General features: G+C 41.0%; 16 non-coding genes across 16 annotated transcripts; all 16 read left to right on the forward strand.

The window, feature by feature from the left end:
• The first annotated feature begins 3124 nt into the window (after positions 1-3124).
• Positions 3125-3288, forward strand: LOC133442736 (U1 spliceosomal RNA). Its single transcript, XR_009782656.1, has one exon. It is a non-coding gene; the product is annotated as a U1 spliceosomal RNA (small nuclear RNA).
• An 835-nt stretch (positions 3289-4123) lies between these two features.
• On the forward strand, positions 4124-4287 carry LOC133442738 (U1 spliceosomal RNA). Its single transcript, XR_009782658.1, has one exon. It is a non-coding gene; the product is annotated as a U1 spliceosomal RNA (small nuclear RNA).
• An 805-nt stretch (positions 4288-5092) lies between these two features.
• LOC133442629 (U1 spliceosomal RNA) lies at positions 5093-5256 on the forward strand. The gene has a single exon (XR_009782573.1). It is a non-coding gene; the product is annotated as a U1 spliceosomal RNA (small nuclear RNA).
• Positions 5257-6063: 807 nt separating this feature from the next.
• Positions 6064-6227, forward strand: LOC133442625 (U1 spliceosomal RNA). Its single transcript, XR_009782570.1, has one exon. It is a non-coding gene; the product is annotated as a U1 spliceosomal RNA (small nuclear RNA).
• Positions 6228-7027: 800 nt separating this feature from the next.
• LOC133442739 (U1 spliceosomal RNA) lies at positions 7028-7191 on the forward strand. The gene has a single exon (XR_009782659.1). It is a non-coding gene; the product is annotated as a U1 spliceosomal RNA (small nuclear RNA).
• An 817-nt stretch (positions 7192-8008) lies between these two features.
• Positions 8009-8172, forward strand: LOC133442752 (U1 spliceosomal RNA). The gene has a single exon (XR_009782671.1). It is a non-coding gene; the product is annotated as a U1 spliceosomal RNA (small nuclear RNA).
• An 847-nt stretch (positions 8173-9019) lies between these two features.
• Positions 9020-9183, forward strand: LOC133442626 (U1 spliceosomal RNA). The gene has a single exon (XR_009782571.1). It is a non-coding gene; the product is annotated as a U1 spliceosomal RNA (small nuclear RNA).
• Positions 9184-10020: 837 nt separating this feature from the next.
• LOC133442740 (U1 spliceosomal RNA) lies at positions 10021-10184 on the forward strand. The gene has a single exon (XR_009782660.1). It is a non-coding gene; the product is annotated as a U1 spliceosomal RNA (small nuclear RNA).
• An 815-nt stretch (positions 10185-10999) lies between these two features.
• On the forward strand, positions 11000-11163 carry LOC133442751 (U1 spliceosomal RNA). The gene has a single exon (XR_009782670.1). It is a non-coding gene; the product is annotated as a U1 spliceosomal RNA (small nuclear RNA).
• Positions 11164-11983: 820 nt separating this feature from the next.
• Positions 11984-12147, forward strand: LOC133442630 (U1 spliceosomal RNA). Its single transcript, XR_009782574.1, has one exon. It is a non-coding gene; the product is annotated as a U1 spliceosomal RNA (small nuclear RNA).
• Positions 12148-12979: 832 nt separating this feature from the next.
• Positions 12980-13143, forward strand: LOC133442741 (U1 spliceosomal RNA). Its single transcript, XR_009782661.1, has one exon. It is a non-coding gene; the product is annotated as a U1 spliceosomal RNA (small nuclear RNA).
• An 825-nt stretch (positions 13144-13968) lies between these two features.
• LOC133442742 (U1 spliceosomal RNA) lies at positions 13969-14132 on the forward strand. Its single transcript, XR_009782662.1, has one exon. It is a non-coding gene; the product is annotated as a U1 spliceosomal RNA (small nuclear RNA).
• An 845-nt stretch (positions 14133-14977) lies between these two features.
• On the forward strand, positions 14978-15141 carry LOC133442753 (U1 spliceosomal RNA). The gene has a single exon (XR_009782672.1). It is a non-coding gene; the product is annotated as a U1 spliceosomal RNA (small nuclear RNA).
• Positions 15142-15963: 822 nt separating this feature from the next.
• LOC133442743 (U1 spliceosomal RNA) lies at positions 15964-16127 on the forward strand. The gene has a single exon (XR_009782663.1). It is a non-coding gene; the product is annotated as a U1 spliceosomal RNA (small nuclear RNA).
• Positions 16128-18901: 2774 nt separating this feature from the next.
• On the forward strand, positions 18902-19065 carry LOC133442744 (U1 spliceosomal RNA). The gene has a single exon (XR_009782664.1). It is a non-coding gene; the product is annotated as a U1 spliceosomal RNA (small nuclear RNA).
• Positions 19066-19917: 852 nt separating this feature from the next.
• LOC133442745 (U1 spliceosomal RNA) lies at positions 19918-20081 on the forward strand. The gene has a single exon (XR_009782665.1). It is a non-coding gene; the product is annotated as a U1 spliceosomal RNA (small nuclear RNA).
• The last annotated feature ends 2698 nt before the right edge of the window (positions 20082-22779 follow it).

Genomic DNA, 22779 nt, shown 5'->3' on the forward strand with positions numbered 1-22779 from the left:
CCTGTCTCTCCTCCTGCGGATGAAACACTCCGAATTACAGCAATTTTGCTCTTTATTTCTCACGTTTGCACATCGATAATCCCGTCGGCACAAATTGTCTTTATTTCTGCAGCAGAGGAATCAGATCGTAATGCTTCATGTTTTAAATATAAATGTATTTTGTTCACATTGTTATACTTATGAGAGTGGTGATCGCGGACATCCATAATGTGTAAGACTCAATAAACGTGTACATTGGTCTTAATCCGTTAGTATATAATATGCATGACAATAAAGCAGAACGAGGAGCCGTTTTTCATCCACCAAAAAATGCTGGTGTCGGTTCTTAAATTACAAACAAGAAAAGCAGAGTGTAATGATGCACTAACGCTGCCCATAAACATTCACAAACCCGTACGATCACAATAATAAAACCACAACTCTTCACGGAACGCAACGCAAAGCAAAGAACACCATAATGCAGGGGTCACCAACCCTGGGGCCTCATGTACTAAGAGTGCGTGGATTTCAACGTGAATCCGTGCGTGGAATTAACAAGACCGCAAAAATTCATATGTACAAAGGTGTGCGTTCGCCCAAATCCACGCAGGTTTCTCTGTACATCCCAATCAGCGTGGATTTGAGCGCACATGCGGGAGCACAACACTCCGCCTTGTCTCCTCCCTCAAATATATGTTTGAATATGATATGAAGATAATTATCCATTGAAAACCGCTCATCCTAACAAGAAAATGCTCTGAGCTGGAATAAATAATTCATTTTGGGGCATTTAGGGGTGTCGGACTCCAGTCCTCAAGGGCCGGTGTCCCTGCAGGTTTTAGATGTTTCTCTGCTTCATTGCACCATGATACAAGTGACTGTGTCATCAACAGAACTATCCAGACTTTGATGACAAGTTGGTGATGATGATTAATTAGAATCAGGTGTGTTAAAGCAGGGAAACATCTAAAACATGCAGGACACCGGCCCTTCTGGGATTCAGTTTGACACCTAAATTATGGTGTTCTTTGCTTTGCGTTGCGTTCGGTGAAGAGTTGTGGTTTTATTATGATCGTACGGGTTTGTTAATGTTTATGGGCAGCGTTAGTGCATCATTACACTCTGCTTTTCTTGTTTGTATTTTAAGAACCGACACCAGAATTTTTGGTGGATGAAAAACGGCTCCTCGTTGTTTATTGTCATGCATATTATATACTAACGGATTAAGACCAATGTACACTTTTAAATAGTCTTACACATTATGGATGTCCGCGATCACCCCTCTCATAAGTATAACAATGTGAACAAAATACATTTATATTTAAAACATGAAGCATTACGATCTGATTCCTCCGCTGCAGAAATAAAGAGAATTTGTGCCGACGGGATTATCGAGGTGCAAACGTGAGAAATAAAGAGCAAAATTGCTGTAACTCGGAGTGTTGCATCCGCAGGAGGAGAGACAGGTGTCGTGCCAAAAAGTGATTGAAGGCCAAATACAGTTAATGAAAGGTTGTTTCTGCCTAAATATGACTTGATCTCATTCTTGAGCTTCATAATCTGAAATCTGACTGTTTAGCGCTCTCGCTCAACGGGCTGCTGTGCGCGCTCCTGCGGCCACAAATCAGAAGAAATCAGATTCTGGCAGGCAATCACTTTTTGGCACAACGCGGTTTTTGCTTCAAAATTAATTTTAATGTATTTCTGTCCAGACACAGTTATGGGATGTTTAGGATCTGGCTTTTATCAGTAGTCCTCCCATACGGTCGTCATGACGACAGACAGATGTCCGACCTGCAGCTCCAGCTGAAGCATCATGTTGGTCTGAACCGGAGCAGCTGGTCCAGTTCAGGACAGAGATCCAGAAGATCCTCTTGGTACCTGAACCAGCTGATGGTCCAGTCTTAGTCCTGGAACAGCAGGTCCAGACTAAACCAGCTGATGGTTCAGTTTTAGTCCTGGACCAGCAGATCAGTTTGGTCCCTGAAGACTCGCTCCTGATCCTGCCATCAGCAGGTTCCTCTAACGGAGCCAAAGCTCCATCGGGATTTGCAGGTTCCATCGTTGAGCTCCTTTAGTTGTTTGTTCAGATCATGTGGTTGATTGTGAGATTGTTGCAGCTCGACTCTTGTGTAATTTATCTGGTGATGTAGGGACTGTCATGTCCTTCACGTGGTCGTGAATTTATTGTTGACGTTAAATTTCCTCATATTCTGCACTTCACTGCATCACCAGTGAGTGTCGCCAACGGACAAAACCTCAGAAAAGTGCGTACAACAGCCTTGGTGTGTGAGTGAAGGACCGCAGCTTTCTACGTTCACGTCATTCTTTGTACATCCGACCGTGAGCGTTGAAAGTGGCGTACGCACGTTTTTTGTGCGCCGCACTCTTAGTACATAAGGCCCCTGGTCCTCGAGGGCCGGTGTCCCTGCAGGTTTTAGATGTTTCCCTGCTTCATTGCACCATGATACAAGTGACTGTGTCATCAACAGAACTATCCAGACTTTGATGACAAGCTGGTGACGATGATTAATTAGCAGGGAAACATCTAAAACATGCAGGACACCGGCCCTCGAGGACCAGGGTTGGTGACCCCTGCCATAATGTGTCAGAGTGAATCCCAGAAGGACCGGTGTCCTGCATGTTTTAGATGTTTCCCTGCTTTAACACACCTGATTCTAATTAATCATCGTCACCAACTTGTCATCAAAGTCTGGATATTTGTGTTGATGACACAGTCACTTGTATCATGGTGCAATGAAGCAGGGAAACATCTAAAACGTGCAGGGACACCGGCCCTCGAGGACCGGAGTCCGACACCAGCTGAAATCGGAAGAAATGCCCCAAAATGAATTATTTATTCCAGCTCAGAGCATTTTCTTGTTAGGATGAGCGGTTTTTAATGGATAATTATCTTCATATCATATTCAAACATATATTTGAGGGAGGAGACAAGGCGGAGTGTTGTGCTCCCGCATGTGCGCTCAAATCCACGCTGATTGGGATGTACAGAGAAACCTGCGTGGATTTGGGCGTACGCACAGCTATGTACATATGAATTTTTGCGGTCTTGTTAATTCCACGCACGGATTCACGTTGAAATCCACGCACTCTTAGTACATGAGGCCCCAGATGTGTACAACTCATACTTACCTGGCAGGGGAGATACCATGATCAAGAAGGTGGTTCACCCAAGGCGAGGCTAAGCCATTGCACTTCGGCTGTGCTGACCTTTGCGAATTCCCCAAATGTGGGAATCTCGACTGCATAATTTGTGGTAGTGGGGGACTGCGTTCGCGCTCTCCCCTGATCAAATGTTGAATAGAAAATAACTCATCAATAAATATCATGTCTGTTATCAATGACAATTGGCAGCTAGGAGACTCCACAATTCAAAAGTCATCTGCAAAGAAATAATGGAAAATGAAAGAAATGTCTTCAAGGTTTTGTTTATCCAGTGAATTGACTGTAAAGTTATTTTCCATTTAACTTCTCCAATTTTACATGTCTTTTTTAAAATTCAAAATGGCTGAAATTCGACGTTTACTGTTCACATATTGAAAAGAGAGGCTACAGCCAGATGAGCCTCAACATGGATTGCGCAACTACTCGGCTAACTGCTGGCAGTGAGACCGTATTGTAACTATTAAAGTGTTCAAACACTTTTGCTGTATGAACTGAATTTACATAGTTTATTTAATATACAGCTTTTCTCCACTGTACGTGTTTCTTGAATCGGAAAGCGGCTGCAGAGAGGCGGACAGTGAGGCACGTAGTTCTCCTGACTCATGGTAGGGGCAATCGTGATCCCAACATCGGAGTTTATACATTCACTGTTTTAGGCAATGCAAGGCAAGGCAAGGCAAGGCAAGGCAAGGCAAGGCAAGGCAAGGCAAGGCAAGGCAAGTTTATTTGTATAGCACAATTCAACACAAGGTCATTCAAAGTGCTTTACATCAACATTAAAAGTGGAAAGACACAATTAAACAGTAAATAACAAATCATATTTAATTTAAGAGTACGCTTAAATAACAAATAAAATGGAATAAAATGATAAGAAAAGAGGTTTTAGATGGCGTCCTGACACCGTCAGTGAGTTTGGTGTGTGTGGTAAGGACCACCCAAGCCCAGATGTATACAACTCATACTTACCTGGCAGGGGAGATACCATGATCAAGAAGGTGGTTCACCCAAGGCGAGGCTAAGCCATTGCACTTCGGCTGTGCTGACCTTTGCGAATTCCCCAAATGTGGGAATCTCGACTGCATAATTTGTGGTAGTGGGGGACTGCGTTCGCGCTCTCCCCTGATCAAATGTTGAATAGAAAATAACTCATCAATAAATATCATGTCTGTTATCAATGACAATTGGCAGCTAGGAGACTCCACAATTCAAAAGTCATCTGCAAAGAAATAATGGAAAATGAAAGAAATGTCTTCAAGGTTTTATTTATCCAGTGAATTGACTGTAAAGTTATTTTCCATTTAACTTCTCCAATTTTACATGTCTTTTTTAAAATTCAAAATGGCTGAAATTCGACGTTTACTGTTCACATATTGAAAAGAGGCTACAGCCAGATGAGCCTCACCATGGATTGCGCAGCCACTCGGCTAACTGTGCTGGCAGTGAGACCGTATTGTAACTATTAAAGTGTTCAAACACTTTTGCTGTATGAACTGAATTTACATAGTTTATTTAATATACAGCTTTTCTCCACTGTACGTGTTTCTTGAGTCGGAAAGCGGCTGCAGAGAGGCGGACAGTGAGGCACGTAGTTCTCCTGCCTCACGGTAGTGGCAATCGTGATCCCAACATCGGAGTTTATACATTCACTGTTTTAGGCAAGGCAAGGCAAGGCAAGGCAAGGCAAGGCAAGTTTATTTGTATAGCACAATTCAACACAAGGTCATTCAAAGTGCTTTACATCAACATTAAAAGTGGAAAGACACAATTAAACAGTAAATAACAAATCATATTTAATTTAAGAGTACGCTTAAATAACAAATAAAATGGAATAAAATGATAAGAAAAGAGGTTTTAGATGGCGTCCTGACACCGTCAGTGAGTTTGGTGTGTGTGGTAAGGACCACCCAAGCCCAGAAGTGTACAACTCATACTTACCTGGCAGGGGAGATACCATGATCAAGAAGGTGGTTCACCCAAGGCGAGGCTAAGCCATTGCACTTCGGCTGTGCTGTCCTTTGCGAATTCCCCAAATGTGGGAATCTCGACTGCATAATTTGTGGTAGTGGGGGACTGCGTTCGTGCTCTCCCCTGATCAAATGTTGAATAGAAAATAACTCATCAATAAATATCATGTCTGTTATCAATGACAATTGGCAGCTAGGAGACTCCACAATTCAAAAGTCATCTGCAAAGAAATAATGGAAAATGAAAGAAATGTCTTCAAGGTTTTATTTATCCAGTGAATTGACTGTAAAGTTATTTTCCATTTAACTTCTCCAATTTTACATGTCTTTTTTAAAATTCAAAATGGCTGAAATTCGACGTTTACTGTTCACATATTGAAAAGAGAGGCTACAGCCAGATGAGCCTCACCATGGATTGCGCAACCACTCGGCTAACTGTGCTGGCAGTGAGACCGTATTGTAACTATTAAAGTGTTCAAACACTTTTGCTGTATGAACTGAATTTACATAGTTTATTTAATATACAGCTTTTCTCCACTGTACGTGTTTCTTGAGTCGGAAAGCGGCTGCAGAGAGGCGGACAGTGAGGCACGTAGTTCTCCTGCCTCACGGTAGGGGCAATCGTGATCCCAACATCGGAGTTTATACATTCACTGTTTTAGGCAAGGCAAGGCAAGGCAAGGCAAGGCAAGGCAAGTTTATTTGTATAGCACAATTCAACACAAGGTCATTCAAAGTGCTTTACATCAACATTAAAAGTGGAAAGACACAATTAAACAGTAAATAACAAATCATATTTAATTTAAGAGTACGCTTAAATAACAAATAAAATGGAATAAAATGATAAGAAAAGAGGTTTTAGATGGCGTCCTGACACCGTCAGTGAGTTTGGTGTGTGTGGTAAGGACCACCCAAGCCCAGATGTATACAACTCATACTTACCTGGCAGGGGAGATACCATGATCAAGAAGGTGGTTCACCCAAGGCGAGGCTAAGCCATTGCACTTCGGCTGTGCTGACCTTTGCGAATTCCCCAAATGTGGGAATCTCGACTGTATAATTTGTGGTAGTGGGGGACTGCGTTCGCGCTCTCCCCTGATCAAATGTTGAATAGAAAATAACTCATCAATAAATATCATGTCTGTTATCAATGACAATTGGCAGCTAGGAGACTCCACAATTCAAAAGTCATCTGCAAAGAAATAATGGAAAATGAAAGAAATGTCTTCAAGGTTTTATTTATCCAGTGAATTGACTGTAAAGTTATTTTCCATTTAACTTCTCCAATTTTACATGTCTTTTTTAAAATTCAAAATGGCTGAAATTCGACGTTTACTGTTCACATATTGAAAAGAGGCTACAGCCAGATGAGCCTCACCATGGATTGCGCAGCCACTCGGCTAACTGTGCTGGCAGTGAGACCGTATTGTAACTATTAAAGTGTTCAAACACTTTTGCTGTATGAACTGAATTTACATAGTTTATTTAATATACAGCTTTTCTCCACTGTACGTGTTTCTTGAGTCGGAAAGCGGCTGCAGAGAGGCGGACAGTGAGGCACGTAGTTCTCCTGCCTCACGGTAGTGGCAATCGTGATCCCAACATCGGAGTTTATACATTCACTGTTTTAGGCAAGGCAAGGCAAGGCAAGGCAAGGCAAGTTTATTTGTATAGCACAATTCAACACAGGGTCATTCAAAGTGCTTTACATCAACATTAAAAGTGGAAAGACACAATTAAACAGTAAATAACAAATCATATTTAATTTAAGAGTACGCTTAAATAACAAATAAAATGGAATAAAACGATAAGAAAAGAGGTTTTAGATGGCGTCCTGACACCGTCAGTGAGTTTGGTGTGTGTGGTAAGGACCACCCAAGCCCAGATGTGTACAACTCATACTTACCTGGCAGGGGAGATACCATGATCAAGAAGGTGGTTCACCCAAGGCGAGGCTAAGCCATTGCACTTCGGCTGTGCTGACCTTTGCGAATTCCCCAAATGTGGGAATCTCGACTGCATAATTTGTGGTAGTGGGGGACTGCGTTCGCGCTCTCCCCTGATCAAATGTTGAATAGAAAATAACTCATCAATAAATATCATGTCTGTTATCAATGACAATTGGCAGCTAGGAGACTCCACAATTCAAAAGTCATCTGCAAAGAAATAATGGAAAATGAAAGAAATGTCTTCAAGGTTTTGTTTATCCAGTGAATTGACTGTAAAGTTATTTTCCATTTAACTTCTCCAATTTTACATGTCTTTTTTAAAATTCAAAATGGCTGAAATTCGACGTTTACTGTTCACATATTGAAAAGAGAGGCTACAGCCAGATGAGCCTCACCATGGATTGCGCAACCACTCGGCTAACTGTGCTGGCAGTGAGACCGTATTGTAACTATTAAAGTGTTCAAACACTTTTGCTGTATGAACTGAATTTACATAGTTTATTTAATATACAGCTTTTCTCCACTGTACGTGTTTCTTGAGTCGGAAAGCGGCTGCAGAGAGGCGGACAGTGAGGCACGTAGTTCTCCTGCCTCACGGTAGGGGCAATCGTGATCCCAACATCGGAGTTTATACATTCACTGTTTTAGGCAAGGCAAGGCAAGGCAAGGCAAGGCAAGGCAAGGCAAGGCAAGTTTATTTGTATAGCACAATTCAACACAAGGTCATTCAAAGTGCTTTACATCAACATTAAAAGTGGAAAGACACAATTAAACAATAAATAACAAATCATATTTAATTTAAGAGTACGCTTAAATAACAAATAAAATGGAATAAAATGATAAGAAAAGAGGTTTTAGATGGCGTCCTGACACCGTCAGTGAGTTTGGTGTGTGTGGTAAGGACCACCCAAGCCCAGATGTATACAACTCATACTTACCTGGCAGGGGAGATACCATGATCAAGAAGGTGGTTCACCCAAGGCGAGGCAAAGCCATTGCACTTCGGCTGTGCTGACCTTTGCGAATTCCCCAAATGTGGGAATCTCGACTGCATAATTTGTGGTAGTGGGGGACTGCGTTCGCGCTCTCCCCTGATCAAATGTTGAATAGAAAATAACTCATCAATAAATATCATGTCTGTTATCAATGACAATTGGCAGCTAGGAGACTCCACAATTCAAAAGTCATCTGCAAAGAAATAATGGAAAATGAAAGAAATGTCTTCAAGGTTTTATTTATCCAGTGAATTGACTGTAAAGTTATTTTCCATTTAACTTCTCCAATTTTACATGTCTTTTTTAAAATTCAAAATGGCTGAAATTCGACGTTTACTGTTCACATATTGAAAAGAGAGGCTACAGCCAGATGAGCCTCACCATGGATTGCGCAACCACTCGGCTAACTGTGCTGGCAGTGAGACCGTATTGTAACTATTAAAGTGTTCAAACACTTTTGCTGTATGAACTGAATTTACATAGTTTATTTAATATACAGCTTTTCTCCACTGTACGTGTTTCTTGAATCGGAAAGCGGCTGCAGAGAGGCGGACAGTGAGGCACGTAGTTCTCCTGACTCATGGTAGGGGCAATCGTGATCCCAACATCGGAGTTTATACATTCACTGTTTTAGGCAATGCAAGGCAAGGCAAGGCAAGGCAAGGCAAGGCAAGGCAAGGCAAGGCAAGGCAAGGCAAGGCAAGGCAAGTTTATTTGTATAGCACAATTCAACACAAGGTCATTCAAAGTGCTTTACATCAACATTAAAAGTGGAAAGACACAATTAAACAGTAAATAACAAATCATATTTAATTTAAGAGTACGCTTAAATAACAAATAAAATGGAATAAAATGATAAGAAAAGAGGTTTTAGATGGCGTCCTGACACCGTCAGTGAGTTTGGTGTGTGTGGTAAGGACCACCCAAGCCCAGAAGTGTACAACTCATACTTACCTGGCAGGGGAGTTACCATGATCAAGAAGGTGGTTCACCCAAGGCGAGGCAAAGCCATTGCACTTCGGCTGTGCTGACCTTTGCGAATTCCCCAAATGTGGGAATCTCGACTGCATAATTTGTGGTAGTGGGGGACTGCGTTCGCGCTCTCCCCTGATCAAATGTTGAATAGAAAATAACTCATCAATAAATATCATGTCTGTTATCAATGACAATTGGCAGCTAGGAGACTCCACAATTCAAAAGTCAACTGCAAAGAAATAATGGAAAATGAAAGAAATGTCTTCAAGGTTTTATTTATCCAGTGAATTGACTGTAAAGTTATTTTCCATTTAACTTCTCCAATTTTACATGTCTTTTTTAAAATTCAAAATGGCTGAAATTCGACGTTTACTGTTCACATATTGAAAAGAGAGGCTACAGCCAGATGAGCCTCACCATGGATTGCGCAACCACTCGGCTAACTGTGCTGGCAGTGAGACCGTATTGTAACTATTAAAGTGTTCAAACACTTTTGCTGTATGAACTGAATTTACATAGTTTATTTAATATACAGCTTTTCTCCACTGTACGTGTTTCTTGAGTCGGAAAGCGGCTGCAGAGAGGCGGACAGTGAGGCACGTAGTTCTCCTGCCTCACGGTAGGGGCAATCGTGATCCCAACATCGGAGTTTATACATTCACTGTTTTAGGCAAGGCAAGGCAAGGCAAGGCAAGGCAAGGCAAGGCAAGGCAAGGCAAGGCAAGGCAAGGCAAGTTTATTTGTATAGCACAATTCAACACAAGGTCATTCAAAGTGCTTTACATCAACATTAAAAGTGGAAAGACACAATTAAACAATAAATAACAAATCATATTTAATTTAAGAGTACGCTTAAATAACAAATAAAATGGAATAAAATGATAAGAAAAGAGGTTTTAGATGGCGTCCTGACACCGTCAGTGAGTTTGGTGTGTGTGGTAAGGACCACCCAAGCCCAGATGTATACAACTCATACTTACCTGGCAGGGGAGATACCATGATCAAGAAGGTGGTTCACCCAAGGCGAGGCTAAGCCATTGCACTTCGGCTGTGCTGACCTTTGCGAATTCCCCAAATGTGGGAATCTCGACTGCATAATTTGTGGTAGTGGGGGACTGCGTTCGCGCTCTCCCCTGATCAAATGTTGAATAGAAAATAACTCATCAATAAATATCATGTCTGTTATCAATGACAATTGGCAGCTAGGAGACTCCACAATTCAAAAGTCATCTGCAAAGAAATAATGGAAAATGAAAGAAATGTCTTCAAGGTTTTGTTTATCCAGTGAATTGACTGTAAAGTTATTTTCCATTTAACTTCTCCAATTTTACATGTCTTTTTTAAAATTCAAAATGGCTGAAATTCGACGTTTACTGTTCACATATTGAAAAGAGAGGCTACAGCCAGATGAGCCTCACCATGGATTGCGCAACTACTCGGCTAACTGCTGGCAGTGAGACCGTATTGTAACTATTAAAGTGTTCAAACACTTTTGCTGTATGAACTGAATTTACATAGTTTATTTAATATACAGCTTTTCTCCACTGTACGTGTTTCTTGAATCGGAAAGCGGCTGCAGAGAGGCGGACAGTGAGGCACGTAGTTCTCCTGCCTCACGGTAGGGGCAATCGTGATCCCAACATCGGAGTTTATACATTCACTGTTTTAGGCAAGGCAAGGCAAGGCAAGGCAAGGCAAGGCAAGGCAAGGCAAGTTTATTTGTATAGCACAATTCAACACAAGGTCATTCAAAGTGCTTTACATCAACATTAAAAGTGGAAAGACACAATTAAACAATAAATAACAAATCATATTTAATTTAAGAGTACGCTTAAATAACAAATAAAATGGAATAAAATGATAAGAAAAGAGGTTTTAGATGGCGTCCTGACACCGTCAGTGAGTTTGGTGTGTGTGGTAAGGACCACCCAAGCCCAGATGTATACAACTCATACTTACCTGGCAGGGGAGATACCATGATCAAGAAGGTGGTTCACCCAAGGCGAGGCTAAGCCATTGCACTTTGGCTGTGCTGACCTTTGCGAATTCCCCAAATGTGGGAATCTCGACTGCATAATTTGTGGTAGTGGGGGACTGCGTTCGCGCTCTCCCCTGATCAAATGTAGAATAGAAAATAACTCATCAATAAATATCATGTCTGTTATCAATGACAATTGGCAGCTAGGAGACTCCACAATTCAAAAGTCATCTGCAAAGAAATAATGGAAAATGAAAGAAATGTCTTCAAGGTTTTGTTTATCCAGTGAATTGACTGTAAAGTTATTTTCCATTTAACTTCTCCAATTTTACATGTCTTTTTTAAAATTCAAAATGGCTGAAATTCGACGTTTACTGTTCACATATTGAAAAGAGAGGCTACAGCCAGATGAGCCTCACCATGGATTGCGCAACTACTCGGCTAACTGCTGGCAGTGAGACCGTATTGTAACTATTAAAGTGTTCAAACACTTTTGCTGTATGAACTGAATTTACATAGTTTATTTAATATACAGCTTTTCTCCACTGTACGTGTTTCTTGAATCGGAAAGCGGCTGCAGAGAGGCGGACAGTGAGGCACGTAGTTCTCCTGACTCATGGTAGGGGCAATCGTGATCCCAACATCGGAGTTTATACATTCACTGTTTTAGGCAATGCAAGGCAAGGCAAGGCAAGGCAAGGCAAGGCAAGGCAAGGCAAGTTTATTTGTATAGCACAATTCAACACAAGGTCATTCAAAGTGCTTTACATCAACATTAAAAGTGGAAAGACACAATTAAACAGTAAATAACAAATCATATTTAATTTAAGAGTACGCTTAAATAACAAATAAAATGGAATAAAATGATAAGAAAAGAGGTTTTAGATGGCGTCCTGACACCGTCAGTGAGTTTGGTGTGTGTGGTAAGGACCACCCAAGCCCAGAAGTGTACAACTCATACTTACCTGGCAGGGGAGTTACCATGATCAAGAAGGTGGTTCACCCAAGGCGAGGCAAAGCCATTGCACTTCGGCTGTGCTGACCTTTGCGAATTCCCCAAATGTGGGAATCTCGACTGCATAATTTGTGGTAGTGGGGGACTGCGTTCGTGCTCTCCCCTGATCAAATGTTGAATAGAAAATAACTCATCAATAAATATCATGTCTGTTATCAATGACCATTGGCAGCTAGGAGACTCCACAATTCAAAAGTCAACTGCAAAGAAATAATGGAAAATGAAAGAAATGTCTTCAAGGTTTTATTTATCCAGTGAATTGACTGTAAAGTTATTTTCCATTTAACTTCTCCAATTTTACATGTCTTTTTTAAAATTCAAAATGGCTGAAATTCGACGTTTACTGTTCACATATTGAAAAGAGAGGCTACAGCCAGATGAGCCTCACCATGGATTGCGCAACCACTCGGCTAACTGTGCTGGCAGTGAGACCGTATTGTAACTATTAAAGTGTTCAAACACTTTTGCTGTATGAACTGAATTTACATAGTTTATTTAATATACAGCTTTTCTCCACTGTACGTGTTTCTTGAGTCGGAAAGCGGCTGCAGAGAGGCGGACAGTGAGGCACGTAGTTCTCCTGCCTCACGGTAGGGGCAATCGTGATCCCAACATCGGAGTTTATACATTCACTGTTTTAGGCAAGGCAAGGCAAGGCAAGGCAAGGCAAGGCAAGGCAAGGCAAGGCAAGGCAAGGCAAGTTTATTTGTATAGCACAATTCAACACAAGGTCATTCAAAGTGCTTTACATCAACATTAAAAGTGGAAAGACACAATTAAACAATAAATAACAAATCATATTTAATTTAAGAGTACGCTTAAATAACAAATAAAATGGAATAAAATGATAAGAAAAGAGGTTTTAGATGGCGTCCTGACACCGTCAGTGAGTTTGGTGTGTGTGGTAAGGACCACCCAAGCCCAGATGTATACAACTCATACTTACCTGGCAGGGGAGATACCATGATCAAGAAGGTGGTTCACCCAAGGCGAGGCTAAGCCATTGCACTTCGGCTGTGCTGACCTTTGCGAATTCCCCAAATGTGGGAATCTCGACTGCATAATTTGTGGTAGTGGGGGACTGCGTTCGCGCTCTCCCCTGATCAAATGTAGAATAGAAAATAACTCATCAATAAATATCATGTCTGTTATCAATGACAATTGGCAGCTAGGAGACTCCACAATTCAAAAGTCATCTGCAAAGAAATAATGGAAAATGAAAGAAATGTCTTCAAGGTTTTGTTTATCCAGTGAATTGACTGTAAAGTTATTTTCCATTTAACTTCTCCAATTTTACATGTCTTTTTTAAAATTCAAAATGGCTGAAATTCGACGTTTACTGTTCACATATTGAAAAGAGAGGCTACAGCCAGATGAGCCTCACCATGGATTGCGCAACTACTCGGCTAACTGCTGGCAGTGAGACCGTATTGTAACTATTAAAGTGTTCAAACACTTTTGCTGTATGAACTGAATTTACATAGTTTATTTAATATACAGCTTTTCTCCACTGTACGTGTTTCTTGAATCGGAAAGCGGCTGCAGAGAGGCGGACAGTGAGGCACGTAGTTCTCCTGCCTCACGGTAGGGGCAATCGTGATCCCAACATCGGAGTTTATACATTCACTGTTTTAGGCAAGGCAAGGCAAGGCAAGGCAAGGCAAGGCAAGGCAAGGCAAGGCAAGGCAAGTTTATTTGTATAGCACAATTCAACACAAGGTCATTCAAAGTGCTTTACATCAACATTAAAAGTGGAAAGACACAATTAAACAATAAATAACAAATCATATTTAATTTAAGAGTACGCTTAAATAACAAATAAAATGGAATAAAATGATAAGAAAAGAGGTTTTAGATGGCGTCCTGACACCGTCAGTGAGTTTGGTGTGTGTGGTAAGGACCACCCAAGCCCAGATGTATACAACTCATACTTACCTGGCAGGGGAGATACCATGATCAAGAAGGTGGTTCACCCAAGGCGAGGCTAAGCCATTGCACTTCGGCTGTGCTGACCTTTGCGAATTCCCCAAATGTGGGAATCTCGACTGCATAATTTGTGGTAGTGGGGGACTGCGTTCGCGCTCTCCCCTGATCAAATGTAGAATAGAAAATAACTCATCAATAAATATCATGTCTGTTATCAATGACAATTGGCAGCTAGGAGACTCCACAATTCAAAAGTCATCTGCAAAGAAATAATGGAAAATGACAGAAATGTCTTCAAGGTTTTGTTTATCCAGTGAATTGACTGTAAAGTTATTTTCCATTTAACTTCTCCAATTTTACATGTCTTTTTTAAAATTCAAAATGGCTGAAATTCGACGTTTACTGTTCACATATTGAAAAGAGAGGCTACAGCCAGATGAGCCTCACCATGGATTGCGCAACTACTCGGCTAACTGCTGGCAGTGAGACCGTATTGTAACTATTAAAGTGTTCAAACACTTTTGCTGTATGAACTGAATTTACATAGTTTATTTAATATACAGCTTTTCTCCACTGTACGTGTTTCTTGAATCGGAAAGCGGCTGCAGAGAGGCGGACAGTGAGGCACGTAGTTCTCCTGACTCATGGTAGGGGCAATCGTGATCCCAACATCGGAGTTTATACATTCACTGTTTTAGGCAATGCAAGGCAAGGCAAGGCAAGGCAAGGCAAGGCAAGGCAAGGCAAGGCAAGGCAAGGCAAGGCAAGGCAAGTTTATTTGTATAGCACAATTCAACACAAGGTCATTCAAAGTGCTTTACATCAACATTAAAAGTGGAAAGACACAATTAAACAGTAAATAACAAATCATATTTAATTTAAGAGTACGCTTAAATAACAAATAAAATGGAATAAAATGATAAGAAAAGAGGTTTTAGATGGCGTCCTGACACCGTCAGTGAGTTTGGTGTGTGTGGTAAGGACCACCCAAGCCCAGAAGTGTACAACTCATACTTACCTGGCAGGGGAGATACCATGATCAAGAAGGTGGTTCACCCAAGGCGAGGCAAAGCCATTGCACTTCGGCTGTGCTGACCTTTGCGAATTCCCCAAATGTGGGAATCTCGACTGCATAATTTGTGGTAGTGGGGGACTGCGTTCGCGCTCTCCCCTGATCAAATGTTGAATAGAAAATAACTCATCAATAAATATCATGTCTGTTATCAATGACAATTGGCAGCTAGGAGACTCCACAATTCAAAAGTCATCTGCAAAGAAATAATGGAAAATGAAAGAAATGTCTTCAAGGTTTTATTTATCCAGTGAATTGACTGTAAAGTTATTTTCCATTTAACTTCTCCAATTTTACATGTCTTTTTTAAAATTCAAAATGGCTGAAATTCGACGTTTACTGTTCACATATTGAAAAGAGAGGCTACAGCCAGATGAGCCTCACCATGGATTGCGCAACCACTCGGCTAACTGTGCTGGCAGTGAGACCGTATTGTAACTATTAAAGTGTTCAAACACTTTTGCTGTATGAACTGAATTTACATAGTTTATTTAATATACAGCTTTTCTCCACTGTACGTGTTTCTTGAGTCGGAAAGCGGCTGCAGAGAGGCGGACAGTGAGGCACGTAGTTCTCCTGCCTCACGGTAGGGGCAATCGTGATCCCAACATCGGAGTTTATACATTCACTGTTTTAGGCAAGGCAAGGCAAGGCAAGGCAAGGCAAGGCAAGGCAAGGCAAGGCAAGTTTATTTGTATAGCACAATTCAACACAAGGTCATTCAAAGTGCTTTACATCAACATTAAAAGTGGAAAGACACAATTAAACAATAAATAACAAATCATATTTAATTTAAGAGTACGCTTAAATAACAAATAAAATGGAATAAAATGATAAGAAAAGAGGTTTTAGATGGCGTCCTGACACCGTCAGTGAGTTTGGTGTGTGTGGTAAGGACCACCCAAGCCCAGATGTATACAACTCATACTTACCTGGCAGGGGAGATACCATGATCAAGAAGGTGGTTCACCCAAGGCGAGGCTAAGCCATTGCACTTCGGCTGTGCTGACCTTTGCGAATTCCCCAAATGTGGGAATCTCGACTGCATAATTTGTGGTAGTGGGGGACTGCGTTCGCGCTCTCCCCTGATCAAATGTAGAATAGAAAATAACTCATCAATAAATATCATGTCTGTTATCAATGACAATTGGCAGCTAGGAGACTCCACAATTCAAAAGTCATCTGCAAAGAAATAATGGAAAATGAAAGAAATGTCTTCAAGGTTTTGTTTATCCAGTGAATTGACTGTAAAGTTATTTTCCATTTAACTTCTCCAATTTTACATGTCTTTTTTAAAATTCAAAATGGCTGAAATTCGACGTTTACTGTTCACATATTGAAAAGAGAGGCTACAGCCAGATGAGCCTCACCATGGATTGCGCAACTACTCGGCTAACTGCTGGCAGTGAGACCGTATTGTAACTATTAAAGTGTTCAAACACTTTTGCTGTATGAACTGAATTTACATAGTTTATTTAATATACAGCTTTTCTCCACTGTACGTGTTTCTTGAATCGGAAAGCGGCTGCAGAGAGGCGGACAGTGAGGCACGTAGTTCTCCTGACTCATGGTAGGGGCAATCGTGATCCCAACATCGGAGTTTATAGGCCCAATCCCAAACTCCACCCTAAACCCTCAAGCCCTGAGCCCTCACAGACTTTCAGTGACGTCAACGTCACGTGATCAAGTGTGCGAGGGTGTGAGGGCTCCAAATGGTATAAATAGGAATGGGACACACTTAGCAGAAACCGGAAACAAGTCAGATAAAAACGTCTGTTTTTTTGTTTTTTTTCTTCAATAAACTTAAAAAATTTAAAATTTCAATTTACAAAATTCCTAGTCAGATCAAAATGTTACCTACCGGTATTATAAGTTTGGGAATGATCATCCTACAGATGTTTGAAAACAAAGTGGTAGCCTATATAAAGGAGCATAAAATTCAACAAAGAACACAATTTAAATATGCACACAGTACAATATGTATTTCCTTGTTAACATTGTCTTTCTTTCAATCTACCCATACCAGCACATCCAGTATGCCAGGATCAATCGCCCAGTAATTTCTTTTTTGTAAGCGCGTGTAAACTGAGTTAAATATTCCAGCTGTGTTATGACCATCTAATATTACTTCCATTTTTCAGCATGATGTCATTTCATTTTTGTAAGAGAGCGTATAAATTGATGGTAACCTGAGCTAAATATTTCAGTTATATTATTACTATTTACTGCAACGTTTTTGTTCAACTTGCTGAAATTGTTTAAATTTTGTGGTCATAAATAAATTAATAACCAAATTACTGCCTGACTTGTTTGTGTTGGATCTAAAACTATCTTGCTAGTATTTACATGTATGCATTTCTGTTAACAAAGGAAATCTTAATTCAAACACTGTACTCAGATTAAAGAAAAGCAAGTCTTGTTTATTCAACACCAGCAGGTCAACTGAGGATTTGTCTAATACAGTGCTTCTCAATCCTGGTCCTCGTGGGCCCCTGTCCTGCATGTTTTAGATGTTTCCCTGCACCAACACACCTGATTCTAATTAAAGGTCCTAATTAGCTTGTCACCAAGGTCTGCACAACTCTGTTGATGACACAGGTACTTTTATCACGGTGTGCTGAAGCAGGGAAACATCTAAAACATGCAGGACTGGAGCCCACGAGGACCAGGATTGAAAAACACTGGTCTAATATAAACAACAAATGAAATTGAACCTCAAATTATGAATGAAAAAATGATGAAGAAAACAACATTTTGTCCTCCATCTTCCTACAAATGTCAATTAACTTAGATAACTGGTCATCCCTCTTCTTTTCCCTCTCCTCCTCCTTTTCATCCAGCTCCCTCAGCCTCTTTTCCTGTCTTTAGTCTTGAAGAAAGTCCAAAACGTCATTTGTCCTTTTTTTGGTTTTCTTCCCTCCGTTTGAATGAATGAATGAGTGAATGAAAAACTTTATTTCGAACATGCTAAAAAAAAAGAAAAAAGAAATATATATATATATATATATATATATATATATATATATATATATATATATATATATATATATATATATATTTAAACCAAAGAACAATAGTTAAATAATATGTTTGTTGGTCGCTCCTTGTTTGTAAAGGAAATAATAGGGCCGTTGAAAAATCATCACGGGACAACAGTTTCTGAATTTAAATCACCAGTGGGCTATGTATTTATATTTACAGGTGAACTTCTTTCGTCTCTCAGTCGCACATGGTTCCTTTTCCTCCGCCCCCTGTTTTGTTTACATTCTCCCTGGTAACCTCCTTTCATGTCACAACGCAATGAACTGTGGGTAATTCCCTTCCCCAGAGTGTGCTGGGATGCTGACTTGCGGGAAGGGGGCAGTAAGGGCTCAAAATGGCTGCCGGGAGCCCTCGCGCACTTAACCACTTGAGGAATGGGACAGCCCTAAGCCCTTACGCAAGGTGCGGGAGCGCGCACGTAAGTCTACGAGTCTGCGAGGGTGGAGATTGGGATTGGGCCATACATTCACTGTTTTAGGCAAGGCAAGGCAAGGCAAGGCAAGGCAAGGCAAGGCAAGGCAAGGCAAGGCAAGGCAAGGCAAGGCAAGGCAAGGCAAGGCAAGGCAAGGCAAGGCAAGGCAAGTTTATTTGTATAGCACAATTCAACACAAGGTCATTCAAAGTGCTTTACATCAACATTAAAAGTGGAAAGACACAATTAAACAGTAAATAACAAATCATATTTAATTTAAGAGTACGCTTAAATAACAAATAAAATGGAATAAAATGATAAGAAAAGAGGTTTTAGATGGCTTCCTGACACCGTCAGTGAGTTTGGTGTGTGTGGTAAGGACCACCCAAGCCCAGAAGTGTACAACTCATACTTACCTGGCAGGGGAGATACCATGATCAAGAAGGTGGTTCACCCAAGGCGAGGCTAAGCCATTGCACTTCGGCTGTGCTGACCTTTGCGAATTCCCCAAATGTGGGAATCTCGACTGCATAATTTGTGGTAGTGGGGGACTGCGTTCGCGCTCTCCCCTGATCAAATGTTGAATAGAAAATAACTCATCAATAAATATCATGTCTGTTATCAATGACAATTGGCAGCTAGGAGACTCCACAATTCAAAAGTCATCTGCAAAGAAATAATGGAAAATGAAAGAAATGTCTTCAAGGTTTTATTTATCCAGTGAATTGACTGTAAAGTTATTTTCCATTTAACTTCTCCAATTTTACATGTCTTTTTTAAAATTCAAAATGGCTGAAATTCGACGTTTACTGTTCACATATTGAAAAGAGAGGCTACAGCCAGATGAGCCTCACCATGGATTGCGCAACCACTCGGCTAACTGTGCTGGCAGTGAGACCGTATTGTAACTATTAAAGTGTTCAAACACTTTTGCTGTATGAACTGAATTTACATAGTTTATTTAATATACAGCTTTTCTCCACTGTACGTGTTTCTTGAGTCGGAAAGCGGCTGCAGAGAGGCGGACAGTGAGGCACGTAGTTCTCCTGCCTCACGGTAGGGGCAATCGTGATCCCAACATCGGAGTTTATACATTCACTGTTTTAGGCAAGGCAAGGCAAGGCAAGGCAAGGCAAGGCAAGGCAAGGCAAGGCAAGGCAAGGCAAGGCAAGGCAAGGCAAGGCAAGTTTATTTGTATAGCACAATTCAACACAAGGTCATTCAAAGTGCTTTACATCAACATTAAAAGTGGAAAGACACAATTAAACAATAAATAACAAATCATATTTAATTTAAGAGTACGCTTAAATTACAAATAAAATGGAATAAAATGATAAGAAAAGAGGTTTTAGATGGCGTCCTGACACCGTCAGTGAGTTTGGTGTGTGTGGTAAGGACCACCCAAGCCCAGATGTATACAACTCATACTTACCTGGCAGGGGAGATACCATGATCAAGAAGGTGGTTCACCCAAGGCGAGGCTAAGCCATTGCACTTCGGCTGTGCTGACCTTTGCGAATTCCCCAAATGTGGGAATCTCGACTGCATAATTTGTGGTAGTGGGGGACTGCGTTCGCGCTCTCCCCTGATCAAATGTAGAATAGAAAATAACTCATCAATAAATATCATGTCTGTTATCAATGACAATTGGCAGCTAGGAGACTCCACAATTCAAAAGTCATCTGCAAAGAAATAATGGAAAATGAAAGAAATGTCTTCAAGGTTTTGTTTATCCAGTGAATTGACTGTAAAGTTATTTTCCATTTAACTTCTCCAATTTTACATGTCTTTTTTAAAATTCAAAATGGCTGAAATTCGACGTTTACTGTTCACATATTGAAAAGAGAGGCTACAGCCAGATGAGCCTCACCATGGATTGCGCAACTACTCGGCTAACTGCTGGCAGTGAGACCGTATTGTAACTATTAAAGTGTTCAAACACTTTTGCTGTATGAACTGAATTTACATAGTTTATTTAATATACAGCTTTTCTCCACTGTACGTGTTTCTTGAATCGGAAAGCGGCTGCAGAGAGGCGGACAGTGAGGCACGTAGTTCTCCTGCCTCACGGTAGGGGCAATCGTGATCCCAACATCGGAGTTTATACATTCACTGTTTTAGGCAAGGCAAAGCAAGGCAAGGCAAGGCAAGTTTATTTGTATAGCACAATTCAACACAAGGTCATTCAAAGTGCTTTACATCAACATTAAAAGTGGAAAGACACAATTAAACAGTAAATAACAAATCATATTTAATTTAAGAGTACGCTTAAATAACAAATAAAATGGAATAAAATGATAAGAAAAGAGGTTTTAGATGGCGTCCTGACACCGTCAGTGAGTTTGGTGTGTGTGGTAAGGACCACCCAAGCCCAGGGGCCTCATGTACTAAGAGTGCGTGGATTTCAACTTGAATCCGTGCGTGGAATTAACAAGACCGCAAAAATTCATATGTACAAAGCTGTGCGTTCGCCCAAATCCACGCAGGTTTCTCTGTACATCCCAATCAGCGTGGATTTGAGCGCACATGCGGGAGCACAACACTCCGCCCCGTCTCCTCCCTCAAATATATGTTTGAATATGATATGAACATAATTATCCATTAAAAACCGCTCATCCTAACAAGAAATGTGCAAAAACAGGTAAAACAAATAAAATAAAAAAAACATCGGCTCTGAGCTGGGTGTCTGACTCCAGTCCTCGAGGGCCGGTGTCCCTGCAGGTTTTAGATGTTTCCCTGCTTCATTGCACCATGATACAACTGACTGTGTCATCAACAGAACTATCCAGACTTTGATGACAAGTTGGTGACGATGATTAATTAGAATCAGGTGTGTTAAAGCAGTGAAACATCTAAAACATGCAGGACACCGGCCCTTCTGGGATTCAGTTTGACACCTAAAATATGGTGTTCTTTGTTTTGCGTTGCGTTCGGTGAAGAGTTGTGGTTTTATTATGATCGTACGGGTTTGTTAATGTTATGGGCAGCTTTAGTGAATCATTACACCCTGCTTTTCTTGTTTGTAATTTAAGAACCGACACCAGAATTTTTGGTGGATGAAAAACGGCTCCTCGTTCAGCTTTATTGTCATGCATATTATATACTGATGGATTAAGACCAATGTACACGTTTATTGAGTCTTACACATTATGGATGTCCGTGATCACCTCTCTTATAAGTATAACAATGTGAAAAAAAAATACATTTATATTTAAAACATGAAGCATTACGATCTGATTCCTCTGCTGCAGAAATAAAGACAATTTGTGCCGACGGGATTATCGAGGTGCAAACGTGAGAAATAAAGAGCAAGGTTGCTGTAACTCGGAGTGTTGCATCCGCAGGAGGAGAGACAGGTGTCGTGCCAAAAAGTGATTTCCTGCCAGAATCTGATTTCTCCCCTGAAAATGGGTCTTTTTACCTGCCAAAAATTGATTGAAGGCCAAATATAGTTAATGAAAGGTTGTTTCTGCCTAAATATGACTTGATCTCATTCTTGAGCTTCATAATCTGAAATCTGACGTTGTAGCGCTCTCGTTCAACGGGCTGCTGTGCGCGCTCCCGCGGCCACAAATCAGAAGAAATCAGATTCTGGCAGGCAATCACTTTTTGGCACAACACCGGTTTTTGCTTCAAAATTAATTTTAACGTATTTCTGTCCAGACACAGTTATGGGATGTTTAGGGTCTGGCTTTTATCTCCAGTAGTCCTCCCATACGGTCGTCATGACGACAGACAGATAACCGACCTGTCAGCAGCTCCAGCTGAAGCATCATGTTGGTCTGAACCGGAGCAGCTGGTCCAGTTCAGGGCAGAGATCCAGGAGGATCCTCTTGGTAGCTGAACCAGCTGATGGTTCAGTCTTAGTCCTGGACCAGTAGATCAGTTTGGTACCTGAGGACTCGCTCCTGATCCTGCCATCAGCAGGTTCCTCTAACGGAGCCAAAGCTCCATCAGGATTTGCAGGTTCCATCGTTGAGCTCCTGCCTTTAGTTGTTTGTTCAGATCATGTGGTTGATTGTGAGATTGTTGCAGCTCCACTCTTGTGTAACTTATCTGGTGATGTCGGGACTGTCATGTCCTTCACGTGGTCGTGAACTTATTGTTGACGTTAAGTTTCCTCATATTCTGCACTTCACTGCATCACCAGTGAGTGTCGCCAACGGACAAAACCTCAGAAAAGTGCGTACAAAAGCCTTGATGTGTGAGTGACGGACCGCAGCTTTCTACGTTCACGTCATTCTTTGTACATCCGACCGTGAGCGTTGAAAGTGGCGTACGCACGT

The sequence above is a fragment of the Cololabis saira genome, chromosome 4 (genome assembly GCF_033807715.1).
Source record: "Cololabis saira isolate AMF1-May2022 chromosome 4, fColSai1.1, whole genome shotgun sequence".
NCBI lineage: Eukaryota > Metazoa > Chordata > Actinopteri > Beloniformes > Belonidae > Cololabis > Cololabis saira.